We start from the raw sequence: 18,442 nt of genomic DNA on the forward strand, positions 1-18,442 counted from the left end.
ACGCCTCCATTACATCTGAAAAGAGGTCGTGTGCACATACCCTAAGGGAATGGAGTGGTGAGTTGAGCACCACAATGCTGTCCACATAGACATTAATGGAAAGAAATAAAGTCACGCATTCAGCGCTGTTATAAAAGAGTGACACATTCAGCACCACACTACTGTCCACATGAAATAGAAATATTATTGTTAAATCCAGATATGAAAAGACAAAGTAGCACATTCTGCACTACTGAGTGAGAACAAGGTAACATATTCAGCACCACACTGCTATCAACAAGTTTAATAGTGGATATTTAGTTATTACATCTAGATGGAAAAGAACATAATCACGCTTTCTACACCACTATGAATGAGTACAGTGGCATATTTAGCATTACATTACTATCCACAAAGAGATGAATTGATATATCGTTGTTACATCACAAACAGGACGCATTCGCGCTTTCAGCACTACGTTGCTATCCTTGCTATATTATTACTGTATCTAACAAAAAGGGATATTTATGTAATAATGTAGGTAATGAACAGAAAGTCCATAGGTTATCCTAATTAGATTCGAAGTAACATGGTTGGCTAAATGTTTACAAGGATTAGAAAATATTTGAAAAGTTTTAGTATACATACATTATTCCAGAAACTCTCTTGTTTGCTCATTTAATGTAATCCTTCCCTCTCCAATGATTATGAATTATCTCAATAGCTAGATATTTGGTATCCTTCGGATCTTTATTGTGTATTTTGGCATAGTGTGCGGATACACTGTGATCTAATTTGCCCTTCTAATTTGAACTCTACCTGACTGGTTAATTTTATACTATTTTACCTCGGAATAAAGCCAATATGTTTACCAATTTATTCCAAGTCTCATGAGTTAAATTTCATTGCAAATAGTTTTATCAAGATGAATGGGGCCACTAGAGAGACCCCATTATGTATTTATTATACGAAACACTTCATATAGTATGCCTGAGCTGCCCCATTAAACTGCATGACAGGTTAAATCTCAGATTCCTACCTTTGGTGGACAACTTTTGTTAACCATTTGCAGCATTAGTAATATGCATTTTTTCTATTGTTGAATCTCTATAAGACAGTATGATAGTCCGTGTAACTTGTTCACCACTGTGCTGTAATTTTTTGCACTCTCACCTTAAAGGTATTATTCTTAATTCATACAGTGTTCACTGAATACAATAAGTTTTTATTTAATAGTATTGTTACATTTCTAGCTCTCCAATTTGCTAGAAGCATAGGCTCAACACATGAATTATTAGTTGGGATTATTTAGCTATTTTTTTTTCCAGTTATAACTTAGGCGCTTGTATTGTGCTATGTCATTACATATAATGTCTTTGAATGTAAGGGGCATGGGGGGTGCCGTAAAGTGGTGCCCGATTTTTTCCTACATATGTGGACAGCACCCTCACCTAATCTGTCTCCAATAGACATATCTTCAACCAAGCACAGCCAAATATGTTAACAAACCCTGGATTTAATGGTCAATACACGCCACCCACACCTCATACACCAAAGCAGTCTCTTTTCTAGTTCACAAAACAGTTAGAAGGGAACCCGGTATAAGGCTGAGTTCACACGAGGCGGATACGCTGCATAAAAGCATGCAGTGTATCCGCTCTGTGCGCCACAGGGAATTCCGGGCGAAAAACCGCACCAAACTGTTGTGCAGTCTTTCGCCCAGAATGTGCGCTGCGAAAAACTGCAGCACTTAGCTAGCCTGCTAGCAGGCCGGCCTCAAGGGATGACGTTTCATCAGAGGAGAACGCTACAGCCTGTGATTGGCTGCAGCGGCAGTCACATGGGAAGAAGCGTCATCCCAGGAGGCTGGCCTTCTGAAGTCATCCAGACCGGCCTCCTGGGATGATGTTTCATCTTATATGATTGCCGCTACAGCATGTGATTGGCTGCAGCGGTCACATGGGATGAAACGTCATCCCGGGAGGCTGGCCTGGAGAAAGAAACAGACTCCTGGGTAAGTCTAAGATTTTTTTTTTTTTTCTGAAAAGCGTTTTTGCGGCAGAATTGCTGCAAACCCATAGCAAAGAACGCAACAACTGCTATTTGTTGCGGGTTTTACCTCCCAACACGCAACAAATAAGCAGCGTTTACGCAAATACTATTGACATGCTGCGGAATAGAATTCCGCACCGCAGGTCAATTTCTGAGCGTTTTTTCCGCTCTGTATTTACGCAGCATGTGGATGAGATTTGTTTGATCTCATCCACTTTGCAGCTACTGTATGTGCTGCAGATTTTCCACAACGAATTCCGCAGTATTTACGCAACGTGTGAACTGACCCTAAGGCCTGATTTACACAAGCGTGTGCGTTTTGCACACACAAAAAACACTGCATTTTGCGTGCGCAAAAGGCACTTAACAGCTGCGTGTGTCATCAGTGTAGGATGCGCAGCTGCGAGATTTTCTCGCAGCCGACATCATTTTAACACTCCGTTTGGATGTTTGTAAACAGAAAAGCTCGTGGTGCTTTTCTGTTTACATTCAGAGAATGACAGTTGTTGCGCGAACCACGCAGTTCGCAAGGAAGTGCTTCCGTACGACCTGCGTGGTTTTCACGCACCCATTGACTTCAATGGCTGCGTGATGCGCAAAAAACACAAAAATATAGAACATGTCGTGAGTTTTACGCAGCGGACTCACTCTGCGCAAAACTCACGGACTGTCTGCACTGCCCCATAGCCTAATATAGGTGCATACGACACGAGTGAAAAGCACACGCGTATATTACGCTCGTCTAAATGATGCCTAACACACAAGGATTCTGACAGCAAATATGTATTCATCCAGGCATGGATAGTTAGTATCGCATATGTTCTTATTGGAGTATTCCTACCACCCTGGCATCGTTAGCTGTTTTATTCGAAGCACGTCTTCCCTTCAACAATTCCTAATAGAAATAGACTGGCAAGATACAGTGAAGGAAATAAGTATTTGATCCCTTGCTGATTTTGTTAGTTTGCCCACTGTCAAAGACATGAACAGACTAGAATTTTTAGGCTAGGTTAATTTTACCAGTGAGAGATAGATTATATAAAAAAAAAACAGAAAATCACATTGTCAAAATTATATATATTTATTTGCATTGTGCACAGAGAAATAAGTATTTGATCCCTTTGGCAAACAAGACTTAATACTTGGTGGCAAAACCCTTGTTGGCAAGCACAGCAGTCAGACGTTTTTTGTAGTTGATGATGAGGTTTGCACACATGTTAGATGGAATTTTGGCCCGCTCCTCTTTGCAGATCATCTGTAAATCATTAAGATTTCAAGGCTGTTGCTTGGCAACTCGGATCTTCAGCTCCCTCCATAAGTTTTCGATGGGATTAAGGTCTGGAGACTGGCTAGGCCACTCCATGACCTTAATGTGCTTTTTTTTGAGCCACTCCTTTGTTGCCTTGGCTGCATGTTTCGGGTCATTGCCGTGCTGGAAGACCCAGCCACGAGCCATTTTTAATGTCCTGGTGGAGGGAAGGAGGTTGTCACTCAGGATATGATGGTACATGGCTCCATCCATTCTCCCATTGATGCGGTGAAGTAGTCCTTTGCCCTTAGCAGAGAAACACCCCCAAAACATAATGTTTCCACCTCCATGCTTGACAGTGGGGACGGTGTTCTTTGGGTCATAGGCAGCATTTCTCTTCCTCCAAACACGGCAAGTTGAGGTAATGCCAAAGAGCTCAATTTTAGTCTCATCTGACCACAGCACCTTCTCGCAATCACTCTCAGTATTATCCAGATGTTCATTTGCAAACTTCAGACGGGCCTGTACATGTGCCTTCTTGAGCAGGGGGACCTTGCGGGCACTGCAGTATTTTAATCCATTACGGCGTAATGTGTTAGCAATGGTTTTCTTGGTGACTGTGGTCCCAGCTGCCTTGAGATAATTAACAAGTTCCCCCCGTGTAGTTTTCGGCTGAGCTCTCAGCTTCCTCAGGATTAAGGATACCACACGAGGTGAGATTTTGCATGGAGCCCCAGATCGATGTCGATTGACAGTCATTTTGTATGTCTTCCATTTTCTTGCTATTGCACCAACAGTTGTCTCCTTCTCACCCAGCGTCTTATTTTTGGTTTTGTAGCCCATTCCAGCCTTGTGCAGGTCTATGATCTTGTCCTTGACATCCTTAGAAAGCTCTTTGGTCTTGCCCATGTTGTAGAGGTTAGAGTCAGACTGATTAATTGAGTCTGTGGACAGGAGTCTTTTATACAGGTGACCATTTAAGACAGCTGTCTTTAATGCAGGCACCAAGTTGATTTGGAGCGTGTAACTGGTCTGGAAGAGGCTGAACTCTTAATGGTTGGTAGGGGATCAAATACTTATTTCTCTGTGCACAATGCAAATAAATATATATAATTTTGACTATGTGATTTTCTTTTTTTTTTTTTTTTATATAATCTATCTCTCACTGGTAAAATTAACCTAGCCTAAAAATTCTAGACTGTTCATGACTTTGACAGTGGGCAAACTTACAAAATCAGCAAGGGATCAAATACTTATTTCCTTCACTGTATGTGGAGGTATCACCACCCATTTTCTAAAGAGTACACGTTTCACTCCTGGGAGAAACTCATTTTCGAGAATTAACTGTATGTTGAAATGCCAGGGCATGCTCAGCTCTGGAGTTACCAACCCAGGGCAGTGTTTGACCATTCTTCCCTAGTTGCAGACTTAATCCAATACTATCCAATGCCAATCAACATACACCCCTTTTGGCTTAACAGGATAGAATTCCTGACCAACTCGAAATCTTCCTAGCAGACAATAAACCCTCTTTCAAAGCTTATCTACGAAGCGGTCTTCAATCCTCCAATTCTTTTATAAAAAGAGAGTCTGCCGGAAAAGATCTGGAGATGGCTTCAAAGTGTGTACACCTTGAAAAAACATATGTGGCTCATCCATCTAAGTCCAATAGATTATCCTAGCTCCAGGTCGGACAAAGACATTTGTTCCATTAACCAGAGAAGACTAAACTTTTCGATAACCAAAAATACTTTGAACTAAACATTCAGGCTAGCAGCCTCCTGGCTCGACTTATACATCAGAACAACACCTCTCCTGCTATCCTTAAAATTAGGTTGGTCACTGGCGACATCTTTGTCTCTAAATTATGCTGGAATGCTTCACCGCTTTCTACCAATAACTCTGACACGAGACTGAGATACTCTGAAAGTGACATTGCAGCATATCTAGAAGATCTCGAAAAATTCATCTCTGACCGTGGACCAGAGACCTTTATGCAGAGGTGTAGCTAGGTTCTCCAGCACCCGGGGCAAAGATTCAGTTTGGCGCAACCCCCCCCCCCCCCGAACCTCTTTCCCGACATCTCCTTCCCCCTCGACATATTTGTTTTCTCTACTAATCAATGAGGTATCATTTTTTTTTCCACATTATTTTAATGTAACGCGAGTATAAAGCCATTTGTACATTTTACAAGCAATATAGTTCTATATACAACACCAGAACCAAGCTCATTCATTACATATATACAGCACCAGAACAAAGCTCATTACATATATACAACACCAAAACCAAGCTCATTACATATATACAGCATCAGAACAAAACTCACTAAATATATACAACATCAGAACCAAGCTCAGTACATATATACAGCACCAGAACAAAGCTCATTACATATACATTACCGTTCAAAAGTTTAGGGTCACTTAGAAATGTCATTATTTTTTAAAGAAAAGCACAGTTTTTTTCAATGAAGATAACATTAAATTAAACATAAATACACTCTATACATTGTTAATGTGCTAAATGACTATTCTAGCTGCAAACATCTGGTTTTTAATGCAATATCTACATAGGTGTATAGAGGCCCATTTCCAGCAACCATTACTCCAGTGTTCTAATGGTACATTGTGTTTGCTAACTGTGTTAGAAGGCTAATGGATGATTAGAAAACACTTGAAAACCCTTGTGCAATTATGTTAGCACCGCTGTAAACAGTTTTGCTGTTTAGAGGAGATATAAAACTGACCTTCCTTAGAGCTAGTTTAGAATCTGGAGCATTACATTTGTGGGTTCGATTAAACTCTCCAAATGGCTAGAAAAAGAGAGCTTTCATGTGAAACTCGACAGTCTATTCTTGTTCTTAGAAATGAAGGCTATTCCATGCAAGAAATTGCCAAGAAACTGAAGATTTCCTACAACAGTGTGTACTACTCCCTTCAGAGGACAGCACACACAGGCTCTAACCAGAGTAGAAAGAGAAGTGGGAGGCCCCACTGCACAACTGAGCAACAAGACAAGTACATTAGAGTCTCTAGTTTGAGAAATAGACGCCTCACAGGTCCTCAACTGGCAGCTTCATTAAATAGTACCCGCAAAACGCCAGTGTCAACGTCTACAGTGAAGAGGCGACTTCGGGATGCTGGCCTTCAGGGCAGAGTGGCAAAGAAAAAGCCATATCTGAGACTGGCTAATAAAAGGAAAATATTAATATGGGCAAAAGCACACAGACATTGGACAGAGGAAGAGTGGAAAAAAGTGTTATGGACAGACGAATCGAAGTTTGAGGTGTTTGGATCACAAAGAAGAACATTTGTGAGACGCAGAACAACTGAAAAGATGCTGGAAGAGTGCCTGTCGCCATCTGTCAAGCATGGTGGAGGTAATGTGATGGTCTGGGGTTGCTTTGGTGCTGGTAAAGTGGGAGATTTGTACAAGGTAAAAGGGATTTTGAATAAGGAAGGCTATCACTCCATTTTGCAACGCCATGCCATACCCTGTGGACAGCGCTTGATTGGAGCCAATTTCATCCTACAACAGGACAATGACCCAAAGCACACCTCCAAATTATGCAAGAACTATTTAGGGAAGAAGCAGGCAGCTGGTATTCTATCTGTAATGGAGTGGCCAGCGCAGTCACCAGATCTCAACCCCATAGAGCTGTTGTGGGAGCAGCTTGACCGTATGGTACGCAAGAAGTGCCCATCAAGTCAATCCAACTTGTGGGAGGGGCTTCTGGAAGCATGGGGTGAAATGTCTCCCGATTACCTTAGCAAATTAACAGCTAGAATGCCGAAGGTCTGCAATGCTGTAATTGCTGCAAATGGAGAATTCTTTGACAAAAGCAAAGTTTAAAGGAGAAAATTATTATTTCAAATAAAAATCATTATTTCTAACCTTGTCAATGTCTTGACTATATTTTCTAGTCATTTTGCAACTCATTTGATAAATATAAGTGTGAGTTTTCATGGAAAACACAAAATTGTCTGGGTGACCCCAAACTTTTGAACAGTAGTGTAAGGCCCCATGCGCACGACAGTAAAAACTCCCTTTATTACGGGCCGTAATTACGGGCCCATGGACTTCTATTTGCCACGGGTACCTCCCCGTATGCTTACGGGAAGGTGCCCGTGCCGTTGAAAAATATAGAACATGTCCTATTTCAGGCCGTAATTACGGCACGGGCAGGCCCATAGAAGCCTATGGGGCTCCCGTAATCACGGGTGACTACGTGTGTGCACCCGTAATTACGGGAGCGTTGCAAGGCAACGTCAGTAAATAGTCACTGTCCAGGGTGCTGAAAGAGTTAAACGATCGGCAGTAACTGTTTCAGCACCCTGGACAGTAGCTACCGATCACAATATAGATAAAGCTGTAAAAAAAAAAAAAAAAAGACGTTCATACTTACCCAGAACTCCCTGCTTCTTCCTCCAGTCCGGCCTCCTGGGATGACATTACAGCCCATGTGACCGCTGCAGCCAATCACAGGCCAATCCCTGGCTGCAGCGGTCACATGGACTGTCGCGTCATCCAGGGAGGTCGGACTGGATGTCAAGAGAGGGACGCGTCACCAAGACAACAGCCGGGTAAGTATGAATTTCTTTTACTTTTATTACGGAAAGGGCTGTCCCTTCTCTCTATCCTGCACTGATAGAGAGAAGGGTTGCCGATTAGTGCAGTGCAATTTTGCAGCCAAAAACGTGCCCGTAAATACGGGTGGAATACGGGTGACACCAGACCCCTATTTACGGGCACGGGTCCGTAAACACTGGTGCAATACGGGTCGAATACGTGTGACCAAGGACCCGTATTTACGCCAGTATTTACGGGTGGAAAAAAATACGGTCATGTGCATGGGGCCTAAGTGTGAGTTTTCATGGAAAACACAAAATTTTCTGGGTGACAGCAAACTTTTGAACGGTAGTGTATGTATTTTAGAAATATAGTATCGTACTGGAATTTTTGGGTATTTTACATTCATATATACAAACTCCTATTTATTTTTTTCTAATTCTAACCTATACATCTTTGTTAGTGGTTTTTAATTCACTAACAGCTTCAATATGTTCACTGCTGCTATTTTTTTGGGCATAAAGACAGATTTATCCCTAAGCTCAGTATATACATATTTAATTTCACTCTTATTCATTCACTTTTTTTAATGGTGCAGTATTGGTAAGAAAATACTTCCTTAAATTGACTTTACTCGCATTTTTGTTCACATCAACATAGGTTTTAAATTTGCTAACCCCACAATCAGGAGTAACTTACATCCCTTTATTTAAAACTTCCTTCTGTGTATTGGACAATACAACTTTACTCAAATTAAAAATACTATATGTTCATTTTACATTACTCGTGTTTCGTTTTTTGTTATCAGAAAGACCTTTTCCTCTTCTCACCCTTCTTCGTCCAAATTTCTCTTTACTTAAAGGGAACCTGTCACCAGCATTTCAGCTATTAAACCAGCAATACCTGGTGGTAGTGGGTGAAAAATCATTACTATATAACCTGTAATCGTCTTCTTAGTCGGCTCTGTAGCTTTAGTATTCCGTCTTTCAGTGTTCCCACACCGTATGCTAATGAGCATAAAAGAGTCAGATCTTCGTTTGAAAAGAGTCAAATCTTCATTCCTCAAGTCTTTCCGAGTTTACCCCGCCTCCTTACTTTTGATTGACAGCTCCTCGCCTTCCCCCAGCACACTAAATCCCGCGCTTGTGCATTGATGTCCTATTCTGGTGTGTGCGCACAGAGGGACACCGGATTATTACGATAAAAAGCGCGAAATGTTTGCAGACCGTTATTTATAGGAGGAGTTTAGCAGAGGGGATATCGGTAATGAACTTTTGATAGCAGCGGGCAGTGAGGGATAAATAAAGTTCAATAGGTGAAATGCTGGTGACAGGTTCCCTTTAAGGTTTTGGCGTTTGTTTCATTTCTCCTTTTTTGCTCTATCACTTGTCATTCTATATTCCCTCTATTTATTCATTTTATACCCTAGTGAGGAGAATTTACTTTTTCCTCTCAGGAATTTTGAAAAGGGGAATAATGGTAACTAACCAGAACTCCATAGTTTAATTCTCTATTATAACTCCTTTGTTCAAAATAGGGCCTTCCATACCCTTAAAGAAGCACTCCAGCTTTGTGTTTTTCTTCTCCCCATTTGTAAATGTAATGTAGTGATCTGTATTGACTTACCTGGTGCTGTACTTCACGGGCCGCCCTGAGGTCACGTGATCTGTACTGTAGGAACCAGATGTCAGTCTCTCTATGCAAGTCTATGAGACTCACATCAAGACTCTCACAGGCTTGCTTTGAAAGCCTGACTTCTGATCCCTACAGCAGACTCAACATTGAAATTGCAACAACAATAAGGAAAAGTTTTGGAATTGTGGAAATCACATGATAAAAAAAATGGAAACAAAATATTCCAAACATCTTGATTTATTCAGTATCAGGCTGCTCACAGTAGCACGAGCAACATGTGGCCTGGCGTTGTCTTGTTGAAAAACGGCTTCTGGGACACTTTGGAGAAATGGCCGTATCACTAGTTCCACGACCAAATCAATGTAACGCCGAGCTGAAATGAAGACTAGAGGGGTCAGCAACCGTACAGTATGCCACCACTCATCATAATCCCGGGAGTAGGACAGGTGTGACGTTCCCTTGTGAAGACCTCTTCATGGCATTGCCCACGTGGTCTCCAGACCAATCTCCGACTATTATTGCATCCCAGACAAAAGCGTGACTCATCGCTGAAGAGGATAGACCTCCATTCCAGCCTCCGTTGCCGTCTTGCTGTGCACCACGATAGCCTTTGAGAGTGGTGGCGTGTGGTCAATAGATCACCTGTAGCTGGACGTCTGGCTCGCAGTCCAATGCCTTCTGATGGTTTGTGTCGATACTGGTTGCCATCTTAGGCTTGGGATGTGAAGTCTAATTTCACTTGCAGTACAGAATGGATCACTACGCGCTATTCTTCCAATCAGATGATCCGTCCATGCAGAGGTTCGCCTCCGCGCACCTTACTATCATTCCCGTTCGTCGTTGTTCTCCGAAACTCCAGGACACGCAACGTTGAACAGTGCTGACATCTCTGCCTAGACACGTAGCGAGCTGCCGGAGTGACAAACCAAGGTCTCTCAGTTCACAGATTCTGTCCCTCAGTTTGTATCAAGTGGTGATAACTGGCACGTCGACGAACAGGAGGCATCGCACAATCATCCCACACCACTTGATCCGATTTTTGAGGTTTCATGTGGCTAAAAACATCTTTGCTTTCAATCTGGCTTTTATGCCCCTTCCACATACCACAGATTGGAGCTAGGTGATTGACAATTTAATATGCAGATCTTAGCGACACCTGATACTTCCTCGATTTGAATAACCTTACAGCTTGCCTTTCTTGGTGTTGCAATTTCAATGTTGAGGAGCGTATCTTGTGGGAAAATATACATTATTTCCCTGATTTTTTTTTATCCATTATATTTTCTATTACGAGGATAGCCTTGATAATCTCTATTCTCTATCTATCCCCTTTTATCCCAACCAAAAACTCTTCCTAGACTGTCACTTTCCCTATATAGGAAAATATTCTGTCTGGAACTGTACCCCCTTGGATCCTCCCTTTTTTAACATTTTCCATATCACCATTTTTATCATTTTTGCTCTTACGCTCATTTTTTTCTATTGGAAAACTATCAGTCTGATAATTATTCTTTACTTTTGATATATTTATTACGTTTATTTTTGGTCTCATTATCTGCCTTAATTAGCATCCCTTGACATTTACTTGACAACTCCTGATAATCCTCACAATCGTTAAATGGATCTAGCTTTGTTTTTAGCTCCTCTATATTCGGATTAAATTTAATTTTCTTTCTTTTTGAGACAATAAAACGCCAAAAGTACTATATCATCTGGATCATCTTGAACTGTGTGTAACGCTAATTGCCATCCTAATCCATCCCACATAAGGGTATTTTGTGAACGTTATTGATAACCTGGAGGGTTTGTATAATACTTACCTAATGATATAAATGGATTTCTGTGGCATCATACAGTAATTCATGCCCCAAAAAAGCCTGTCCTGGCGAAACTTGAGTCAGGCGGTTTTTAGCTGGACGTCACGTGGATTATGTACATTGTTATTTGCCATTTTTAATTTGATGTATGGGAGTATGATTCAATTTTACTGAGATTTTAACCAGTTTGAGTCTTTATTGCATTACTGTAATATATATTTCCACAAAGTATGGTGTGTGTGTGTGGTGCCAATCACCGCTTACTGCCTATTCTACCCAAACTTTGGTTTCTGCTATGCAAGATCTTCTTAGAAAAAGAGCAGCTTATACTGTGTCAAACTGGGATGGCTTACCCTTTGCCCCAATGGCTTTTTCTGCTATGTCTATGACCTTTTGTCATTGCAGACGGTTTGGAATATCATGTACTTTGCCTTAGTCTTCAGGAATTCATCGGTTGTTGACTTTCTTTTATATGCATTTTTTATTTATCTCAACCTTGTCACATGATATTTCTGCAATTCATATTATGACACGTGCTTTCTTTTTTTTTTTTTTTTTTAAGCACGGCCAAGTATGGTTTGCTTTCTTTGCACTTTAATGCTACTTTTCCAATATAAAAAGTTAACAAATATATAAAATATGTCCTAGTGAGTTTTTTATGATGTAATGTTAAGGTCAGATCTTACTCAATTTTGTTTTATCTTCGTTTCTATAGGTCATTTATTAGGAGTAAAGCACTTATAGTTAGTGAATTAGATGGTGTTCTGTGAAACCAAAAAAGTTTACTCAACATCTTGAATTATGTTTGATCGTCACCCTTGAATGGCAGACCTTAAAGGCTATGTACACCTTTGACATGGTATTGTCAGGGTAAACTTCCTTTTCCCTGTTATTTCACACCGAATAACCACCTCCGTAAGTTGGAATCTGAGGGCATGCGTGGAGAAAATATACCAGGAGACAAGTTGGTACACATCCTCCCTCAGTCAAGTAGGAAGTAAGAACTAACTTTTTATTGAACAAAGAGTTACAAAAATCTTCCCTGTAGGAAGGTGGGACGTGCTTAAGCCCTATTGGCTCCTCAGCTGTAATACATATATATATATATATATATACATATATATTACACAAGACGAGCTACTCCTTATGAGTAACCCCCCTTTGTACCTGGACTTCCAAGGTTTCGGAGTGGTCCTAACTTTCCCTATTCTCCTGAGGATACAGGATGGTTGTCTTGGTATAATCTACAAACCGCTGCTGGTTGTAATATATATATATATATATATATATATATATATATATATATATATATATATATAATTAATCCAGACTACATTTTTATTAATGGTAATAATTGTCGCACTGTCACTTACTGTCTTAATGGGACTTTTACCCCTGCAGATATAACAGGTCATGGGCAGCATCTTCCCCAAACCTAAAGAAACCCGGGTAACATAACCTCCGGGCTCTCATTGCTGCCATGTACTTATGAGTGACAACAACCAGTGACCTTCACTCCACACCTCCACATAAACTCCTCAGGTTGTAATTTGCAGCACCGTGGCATATTTACACACATTATAATTATAAACCTCAGACAATATAAACCATAGGGCCTCAACTAATAATATAATGCTATCACCAATCTCATGCTATCACCCTCAGGTCTTGGGTCCCATCAGTTCATTGCCAGTCCTGTATATCATCGTCCTCTTCTTCTTCTGTCTTCTGTGGAGTCAGACTGCACAGTGGTGACCAGTGGGGGATTTATTATTATCCTCCACCTGGTCACTTACTTATTAAAACACTTGATACTGCTGACGTATTCACTCAGGTCTTTGGTCTTTACTTTGATCTTTGCTGATGTCATCAGGAATTGGTTTGGTCCTTCTCATCTGTCAGACACCGTCTCTTTGAGTATACGTCACCGGGCTGTACATAGCACCTCATGTTGTGAGTCTGGGGTGAGTTCCATCTTAGACGGAGTAGTGGAGTTTTATTGTGACTACCACAAACCCTCTGCATCTGTCCTCTTCCTCCGGTAAGTTACTTGTCTGGGCCGCTGCTTAGAATTGTGACACTGCCGTCAGTTCATGATAAACGCGTTGTACTGCCTCAGGCTGACTCAGTGATGGAGTTCATCATATTAAAAGTCTTCTAGTTCATGTTTACTGGCACTTGCCGGGGACCCCCAACCCTTGTCAATTGTTAAAATAAATACTAATCTGGTGATAACATCATCCGCATACACTATAAACCTTGTTCTAAGTACATACAATAATAATGACAGGCCCTTAAACGACATCAAACAAACACCTTTATGTAAGAAAAACTTCTCTGTTCCACTGGACAGGGCACCTAGAGGACGTGTAATTACTGGGTACATTGTATTTGAACTTTGTGTCACACTTTCCAGCAGGATTTATACCTTGATCTCAGCTGATTACCTGTAACAACTCCTATTCACAGAAATATACACAGATTCCACATGTTTATCTGACAAGTGTCTCAAACAAATTCCCCCCCCCCCCCTACTCTGGTTCGTTCTACCTGGGAAGGCCTCTCAAGGTCTGTTCTTTTCGTGGGAGGCGGGTATGATAAGGTTGGCACCGGTCTGCCAGGACTGTTCTGTAGGCAAATCAAACAGCTCTAAAAGAATTTAGCAGCGTCAGCTGTAAAGCCTGGGACATACCAATTAGATCTCACCACATCAATCCTTGCAGTCTTGGGGCATATGTGAGGTCATACACCATCAATGCAAGTGCCATCAAGAGTGCCTTGGGTGCTACCGGTTTACCTTCCTTTATCCGTCCACATTCTGTTAGAATCTGGTTCTCACGCCTTTCGCTCCCAGTTGGACACTTCCTGTGGAGAACAAGCTTTTCATCGCATAATCAGTAATTGATCTTAATCAGATAATTGAGTTGAAGAAAAACATTAACAAATAACATCTTTACATTAAACGTTCACACTGGGCAGTAACTAAACCTGATATATACAAACTGATTCTTCTTCTCTTTATATATATATCTATACATACACATATACACTGCACAGAATTCTCTGCTCTAAAATTTTCCTTTCACAACAAAAATATTTTCAAATGGGAATCTACTTGAACTGAGGAGTTATCATTTACACAAACATAATACTGACGCCTCCAATAGTCCAATGCGAAGGCTGGTCCAGAACTTTACATAAAACTTAACCTCAGCATTTAATATTCCTACAACACTTTTTAAATATTGTTATTAAACAAACTAACTTTGGAACAACATCTGGAGAACTGCTGACATCTTATCATTGTACAAACACCAGTTCAATACTTGGGATAACACTGTTCCCCTGTCACTACACACAATGTCTGCAGTGGGGAAGATACCGGCCGGGCTTCAGGCCCCCCTGAGAACAGGTCTACACACACGAGCACAGTCATACACTTCTACCTCGGGTAGTTGTATGTTCTACAGTCGCTGGGACGGGTAATCTGGCCGGGCTGCACTTTTCACAGGTACCTTTACTGTTTTACCTATGTCATGCCGTCTGCTACAGACCTAGCGGTGGCATTATTGTATCCAGGGACAAGCAAATTTACTGATACCTGGCTGCACATACCCTTGTTGTCAGTTCTGTCTTCTCTTGCTCTCTCAATTGGCTTACCCGATGATCCAATAAAGTTCCTACTACCAATGGGCCCATAATTGTGGGCGATGCCAAAAGCGTACCTAGAGTCAGTGTAAATGTCGGCCGTCTTACCTTCTGCCAGGTTACAGCCTCAGCGAGCACCTCCAGCTCCGCTCCTTGAGATGAATGAGAAGGTGAGAGTGGTTTCTGCATGATTTACCTTGTGCCTCGTATCCTGTCTTGTACATACTGTATGAAATATTTCTACATTACAAATTTACATTAAAACCCATGTCACATATAGATAGAACATTTCAAAGGGGGGCATCTTCATTCTCTAAAATAAAAACAAATGTTATACACTTCTCCACACTCATCTGATAATCCAGAACACTTTGAGAATCTCACTTTTATCAGGTTCTGTAAATACTTGATTAATACAAAAACAAATAAAAATTACTAAAATCTTTACATAAAATTAACAATATTCAGATAATTTTCACCTCCTTCCCTACCAAATCTGTAAAGTCTCATCTGTGAGTGACCTCGGCCTCTTGTGTAAATTTGCTGGAGGGGGATGGTCTCTTACACATTTTGTAGATCTCCTGGAACCAAATTCATTAATTCAAAACAAACCAAAATTGTACCTGATCAGTTCCTTCACCATTCCCCCCTTTTTGGACTCTGCGAAAGTAATGTAGCAGGGTTCAAAACTACATGTCAATATAATAAGGTCGGGCACTCTATCTGGGGGGCACTAGTTTGGCCCCCTGTAATACACAACAGCCTGGAACAAAAATGACTTTCTCCTGACAAAAATACATTTTATCTTTAAAATAACTTGCAACCATTTACCTGTAAAACATCTCACATTTTCCAAAATAACATTTAGGCAGCACTATAGCACGTGCCTCATGTGTGAAAACAAAACAATTGTAATTAGTTATTCAATAAAACTGAAAATAATATATCTGGTAATATTAATTACTGCAAACCAATAAACTATATATAAGAATAGGGAACAGTGGGGGCACATACATGTTCAAGACCCCGTGTCTCAGAATATCTGTAGTTTAATACATCTGAATTAACATGAAAACATTCCAACATTAAATCTTATCACATCATAACACATAAATCTGCAGCGTAACTTTTTTTTTTAGACATATCCAGCAGTCTGTAATATTTTTCTCGCTTGGTGAAGTTACTGGACAACAACGCATGCGCAAAGAGAAGAAATTTTCCACTACACAGAAAAAATAAACTGATTTTTTACCCCATAGACAAAACACTAAGAATTTTTTTTTTTTTGATATTACGGCTGTTAAAAATAAGAGCATACAATATAGAGCTATAATCAGTGCAATATTGTAATCATTTGTCTCATCAGTTCACGCTCTATATACAAGCTTACAACAGTCTGCTTCACACTGCACACAGCCCCCCTCCCCCACACAATCAATATCCCTTATGGCATTCTACAGGAGGGGGTCACACACTCACTCCTCACAGCTTCTGTTCTCACAATCTTAACAATTTTAATGCCGGCAAAAATTCTCCCATACAATGAACTTTCAAGAGTCACACATCTGTAACAGTGTCCAATATGTCGGCCACCATCTCTATATTATGATGACGTGTCTTTTCACAAGTGCACAGCGTCCTGCACCCCTGGGACGGAATCTAGAATAGAAGAAAACACTGCAGCATGTGTTACGGGCAACTCTTTACTGAGGGAAATGACAAAATTAACAAGGCTATAATTTCATACTGATTTGATTGGGCCGGGCGTGACCTCATCAGGGAGTGGGGGGCAGCCTCTCCCACAGGTAGCACATTGCTCAGCTGTGAGTGGGGTTTTGCTGCCCACAATGAGGACACACTCAACATGAGGGACCGACGCCATTACAGGGCGGCGGCTGGTCCTGTGTTTTCTAATACATATAACATACAATGCCTTTCTTATTTCTAACTTCCCTACGCTTCACCAAATCATACGAATAGGATCGTCCGGGTACGGGTGATCCTGATGATTTGAATATGGACCGTAAACCATCCATTCTAACCGTATATATTCTTCACGTAATTTATATAACAATGTTTGGTCTGCAACTCTCTGGTGACCGGTTTCACTGTAGTCTGGCCAACATATTACAATTTTGCAGTCTGCAACTCATGAAGTCTCGCTAGAATATAACAATCTCCCAGTCTGCAATTTTTTTTAAATCTCGCTGGAATATAACAATCTCTATCTAGTAACAATTTTCGGACTGCAACTCTCTTGGTCTGGCCGATATATTACCCACAACTTTTCACACGTCTTATCGTGCCCCTGTATAAAACAGGTTATATTTTCTGTCTAGTTCCTAATTACCCAGAGGATGGTTAGTCGGGCGCGACTAATTTCTTATGGGTACGTGACCACACAGCGGGGATGTCGCCCCTGTCGCCTGAGCTAATCCAGCCAACCGACAAGGGTTATACAGATTCCCACAAGACCGTCCACTAACACAGATAAGTCGAAGATTAATAAAAATCAACTGACTTACCGTGTTATTGTGGAGGTGAACAGGCTCCTTCAGTGGGCAGTCCTGGGTCGTCTGTTTCACCCTGTGATTGTCGGTTGTCCGGTTTCCGAGATCCCCTCGAGTATGGCCCCACGTTTGGGTGCCAATTGTCAGGGTAAACGTCCTTTTCCCTGTTATTTCACACCGAGTAACCACCTCCGTAAGTTGGAATCTGAGGGCATGCGTGGAGAAAATATACCAGGAGACAAGTTGGTACACATCCTCCCTCAGTCAAGTAGGAAGTAAGAACTAACTTTTTATTGAACAAAGAGTTACAAAAATCTTCCCTGTAGTAAAGTGGGACGTGCTTAAGCCCTATTGGCTCCTCAGCTGTAAGTCCATCTGTACACTCTTGCATTCCAGGGGCGGTGTCTCCAAAGGCGTGTCCCTCATGCAGGCTCCTTTGTGTTCCATAGATCCAATCTCTCTGTGTAATATACATATGTATGTAAGGATATTTTTGCAAACAATATACATTATAAATGGTAATGATCCCTGACAGTATAAAGGGATTTTTAAGTTTTTGATTTTTTTTCTTTTTTATGTTAGTTGTTACCTGGAGTTAAAAAAAAAGGTTGCACTAAGTTTCAGGCTGCAATTCCATTCATTTTTCAGACCCCTGATGTTCAGTTTACAACCTGCTCCTAGTTTCAGTTTTCTTATTTGATGGTGTTCTTTACCAGTAATACATGATGGATGTGAATTCTGTGTCTTCGGGATGCTGCTGACTTCACTAGATCTCATGCATCAGCATAGCTACATCACTGTATTTCTTCCTTGCTTTACAGCCAATGAGGTGAGACAAACACTAAGGGTATGTTCACACGCAAAATCAAAAATGGCTGAAAATGACGGAGCGGTTTTTAAGGGAAAACGGCCTCTGAATTTCATTAGTTTTTGTAGCTGATAAAGTTTGTTTGCGGCTTTTTTGTAACCATTTTTGGAGC

This window comes from Rhinoderma darwinii, chromosome 1, assembly GCF_050947455.1.
Source record: "Rhinoderma darwinii isolate aRhiDar2 chromosome 1, aRhiDar2.hap1, whole genome shotgun sequence".
Lineage (NCBI taxonomy): Eukaryota > Metazoa > Chordata > Amphibia > Anura > Rhinodermatidae > Rhinoderma > Rhinoderma darwinii.